At 45.7% G+C, this 5,000-nt stretch overlaps 1 pseudogene; it reads right to left on the bottom strand.

The window, feature by feature from the left end:
* The window catches only part of LOC143273807 (ubiquitin carboxyl-terminal hydrolase 29-like), a 219,847-nt pseudogene that overhangs the window by 125,233 nt on the left and 89,614 nt on the right, over positions 1-5,000 (bottom strand).

Here is a 5,000-nt window from a genome sequence, read left to right as displayed (position 1 = left end):
CCATCAGGTTCCTGTAAAACCTGACAAAAGCCGTCCAGGTCCATCCTTACAAATTCGAGAACTGAAAGGAACTACCCGGGATCCCCGTCTTAACAGGAGGAGCCAACATTTTTCCCATGGCAAAGAGCAGAGTCATAGGAAGGAATTTGTAATGAACACATTCAACAAGGCTGATGTTAAAACAGGTCAAACTGTCCCCTCTGAAAAACTCAATTCGGCCAAGCAAGAAACAAGTGAATCAAGTGAAAGAATAACCAAGCAAGAACTTGAGCAGTTAGATTCTAAATCTGAATCTAAATCACCTTTGAAAAACAAATTATCCCACCCCAAAGACTTGAAAAGTCAAGAATCAGAATGGATGAGGTTGTGCCATATGAACAAGAGAGATCCAATTATAAAAATGTATCTTCAGGATAGAGCTGAGGGCAAAGATGAAGATGTCAAAGAAAAGAGAAGAACTGCAGAGAAAAAGGATAAAGATGAGCACATGAAATCATCTGAACACAGGCTGATTGGAGGTGGAAGTCAAATCATAAATGGCATTGTGCAAAAACAGGACATGGTTCCAGAAGAATTGGAAAACCAGGGGACAAAACCAGGGAGATCAAACACTCGAAAGAGATCAAGATCGAGGTCACCTAAGTCTTGGTCACCAACTATACATTCCCCAAAGGGAAGAGATAAATGGTCACCCAAAGAAAGGCAGAAAAGTATGTTTCCAACTTTGGCCCCCACAGCTGGAAAGATGCATCAGTCAGGACTTACACAGTCACATCGGGAAGAGAGAAATGTTAAGAAAAGTGCTAAGCAGGATGTTCGAGATCCCAGACTGCTGAAAAAGATGCATGAAGGTCGGCCTCAAGAAACTGCAAGTAAACATTCCATGAGGTCAGATGCTGAGCCAAAAGAGAATATAGAGAATTGGCAAAGCTCTAAGTCTGCAGAAAGATGGAAATCTGGTTGGCAAGAAAGTCAAAGCTTCCAACAGTGTGATGACCAGAGTAAAGCACCTCATCTAAGGCATAAGGAGAGCTGGTCAAGCACTAAAGGAATCTTGTCACCTGGAAGCCCTAAGCAGCCCCATGGAGCAAGGGTAGATGCCAATCTTGAGATTCCTAAAGACTTAACTCTTGCAAGCCAAAGAGAATTCCTTCAAAAGACGGGTGAACGTTTAGCTTCCGGTGAAATTACACAGGATGAGTTCCTTGGTGTTGTGCATCAATTTCGACAGCTTTTTGAGGATCAAGATGGTGGAGGAGAGGAGCAGACATCTCCCTTCAATGATGGATTTCCACTTAAGCGACCTAGATATGAAGATTCAGATAAAGCGTTTGTAGATGGCCCAGCATCAAGATTTGTTGGCCTCCAAACAAATGAGCGGCTTCCAGCTTTAGCTGCAGACCGACCATTATTGGATGGGCCTGGTAAGCCATCTGTGAAGAGAGATGGCCCAGCCAAGATAATTTGTGAAGGACCTAATAAATTAAGCCCTAGAATGAATGGACCTCCTACAGCAGGTTCTTTTCGGTTTGACGGGTCACCAGGACCAATGAGAGGAGGAGGCATTATGCCATTCCAAGGACCAAAAGGTCAGTTTGGAGGTGGGGGCCCTTTGAGATTTAAAGTTCCTCCAGGACCAGTAGGAACACCTCTGTGGTGTGGAGGGACAATTGGTCAAGGAGGACGAGGAGGACACGGTCGAGGAGGACGGGGTCGACCAGGACGAGGACGAGGAGGAGGCAGTATTCAATTTGAAGGTTCAACTCGTGTGACTTTTCAGGGATCTACAGGTGTTAGGAGATTTGAAGGACCAGGGAGTAAGCCTGGGGGTGGTCTGAGGTCTGAGTGCCCTCATGGACAGAGCGTGGGTAGTCTCAGATTTGAGGGGGATCATGGTCCATCAGGGGCAGCAATTAGGTTTGATGGGCCTCATGGTGAGCCAGGTGGTGCTATCAGATTTGAGGGCCCTTTGCTACAGCAAGCTGCTGGAATGAGGTTTCAGGGTCCCCAGGGTCAGTCCGTAGCTGGTCTGAGATTGGAAGGATATAATCGACTAGGTGGGAACCTTATTTCTGAGGGACCACATGGCCAACCAGGTGTTGGGATCAGGTTTGAAGGACCTTTAGTACAAAAGGGAGGTGGAATGAGGTTTGAGGGTCCTGAACCAGGAGGTGGCCTGAGAATTGCATCACCTCTGGGTCAAGGTGGTCCCCGATTTGAAGGTTGTCACTCTCTAAGGTTTGATGGACAGCCAGGTCAGCCATCACTTTTGCCGAGATTGGATGGAACACAAGGCCAGCCAGGTCCTAGATTGGAAAGAACTCTTCAGCCAGGTCCACAGAGATTTGATGGGCCACCTGGACAGCAGGTTCAACCGAGATTTGGTAGTGTACCTCCAAGATTTCATGGGCCACAACAGGAGCAAGCATCAAGATCTGATATTCCTCTCGGTCTGCAAGGTCCCCAATATGACATCCATCCTTCACAAAGGCTTGAATCTTTCAATCAGACTGGCCCATATAATGACCCACCTGGCAATGCTTTGAATGTTCCGTCTGAAGGACTACAATTCCAAAGGCATGAACAGATATTTGATACACCTCAAGGACCAAACTGTAATGGACCTCATGGCCCTGAAAACCAGAATTTCCCAAATGCCCTTACCAGAGCTTCAGGACACTCTTTTGATGAAAAGAATCTTCAGAGTTCTCCGTTGGGAAACTTGGGCAATTTACCTAGTCCGATGTCAGGAGGAGATATTCAGCCATCTCAAAAGGTTGTGACTGGTGTTGCTCAGCCAGTAGCATTTGGCCAAGGACAACAGTTTTTACCAGTTCATCCACAGAATGCTGCAGCTTTCATTCCAAATCCTTCAGGAGGTCCTCCTGAAGCATATCCTGATCATCATCTCAGTGAGGTGGATGTAAATGAATTGTTTTCAAAACTGGTAAAAGCAGGAATTCTCAAATTGTCACAGCCTGATTCAACTGCAACCCAGGAAAAGGAGGCTGATGCTCAGCATCCCCCTGAAGAGGGGAAGGATGAGAATGAAGATCAAGATGTTCCAGATCTCACTCATTTTACAACTGAAGAATTGAAACAACGTTATCACAGTGTCATAAACCGGCTGTACACTGGGATTCAGTGTTCTTCTTGTGGAATGAGGTTTCCCACATCCCAGAGAGATGTTTATGCAGATCACTTGGACTGGCATTATCGGCAAAATAGAAGTGAGAAAGATGTTAGCAGAAAGGTCACTCATAGACGTTGGTACTGCAGTTTAACAGCCTGTATAGAATTTGAAGAAAGAGCTGATCTGGAAGAAGGTGCAGAACGCCGGTGTTTCGAAAAGGTTCATCAAGAGGTTGTCCTCAAATCTCAGGAGGTGCTAAAGAAAAGGAGTTCCACAGTGTCCCTGCTGGACCAGCTGGAGCACTTGAGAGTTGTGAAGTCTGTCAAGAACAATTTGAACAGTACTGGGATGGAGAGGAGGAAGAATGGCACTTAAAAAATGCTATTGGAGTAGACGGAAAGATTTACCATCCATCGTGTTATGCAGGTGACCAAAACACATCTTCTTTTGCTTGTACACCATCTGCCATCAAGACGCCAGTTGAAAACCCTGGGAACATTATGTTGAACACTGTCAAAAACGATTTGCAAGAACCCCATGAAAGTCCCCAAGTTAAGGAAGAGCAAACAGATGCCCCACCAGCCTGTGAAGAAGAAAGTGTAGCAACCCCCACTGACATAAAAACAGAAGAGGACACAGTTGAGTCAGTTTAGATAAAATGAGAAAGTTATGGTTTTGGTTTTGTAACAAAAGCTGCTGTTGGACCTAGAAAGTGAAGCTTTTTTTATGTATTTAGAGACATCTCTATAAATTGACGAGCTGAGGCAGGGTCTCAGCTGTCATTTGGTTTATAAATAGGTTTTAGTATTTGCATTTCCTACTTCCTGCATGGTTTCAGGTGCTTGTTGTGGGAAAGTTCTCTAGATGAGTGCAAATTTAACCAAATGAAATTGTATGTGTAAAAATGTGCGATTTTCACTTGTGAACTGTAAATTTAAATAAAAATATTTTGCTCTACTAAAACAGTTGAGTTCATGTCCTCATCCTTGTGCGACTCCAACATTCCTCCATCCCACCCCTCTGAAGAAGCTGTGACACTACATTCTCACATAAGTGTTTGGTTCAAGACTCATCTGTGTTGTGAGCTCACACACATCACACTGCAGACGCTGAGGCAGTGTTCATCCTGAGCACAGGCCACTGTCCCTGTCCAGACCAGGCTCTTGGGTCCACCAAGGCCTCTGGTGGCCAGACACCTCCAGGATTGGCATGACATTTCTGCCCTGACTGCCTCAGCACTGTGTTGTCCCTGAACAGTGGGGACTGTGTGGGGATACTTCCTGATAGACACAGCCATGCTTCTGCCCCTTGGCCTGGACTATGTCTGCTGACACCGATGTTGCTTCTGGTATCGGGAGGGTAGAATCTGGGGCACATCTACTATGTACAGAATAGCCCACAACAGCAGATTCTCCTCTGCAAATGACCATGGCCAAGGCCAAGAAGCCTTGACCTGGACAAAATGGGATCAAATAACCATCAGATTTCCCTTGGTCTCTGGGGAGTTCATTGCATGATCGAAAGCATATTTTAAATTATTTAATTAAAAAAAAAACCAGTAACAGGAGAGAATATATTTTGTTGATCATGGAACCTAGGATGCAGAAAGCAGCATCCAGAACTGAGTATCCACTGTGGACTTAGCAGTCCCAGAATAAGCAGCAGCTTCAGAAGCTCCCACTAGGAGCATCAACAGCTGGAGTATCAGCTGACCCAGCATCAGCACTGGTGAGACGTGCAGGCCATCATTACATCACAGGTAGCAGATACCCCAGAGAGGCAGCTTGAGCAGCAAGGGTCTGTCCATCTCTGCTGTGAAGAAGCCACAGCGGGGAGGGCACAGTCAGTCAGAGTGTTTGTGGGAGCT

The sequence above is a fragment of the Peromyscus maniculatus genome, chromosome 1, assembly GCF_049852395.1.
Source record: "Peromyscus maniculatus bairdii isolate BWxNUB_F1_BW_parent chromosome 1, HU_Pman_BW_mat_3.1, whole genome shotgun sequence".
In the NCBI taxonomy this organism is placed as follows: Eukaryota; Metazoa; Chordata; class Mammalia; order Rodentia; family Cricetidae; genus Peromyscus; species Peromyscus maniculatus.
Note: the sequence above shows the minus strand (reverse complement) of the source record. Positions and strands in the feature narration are given on the sequence as shown.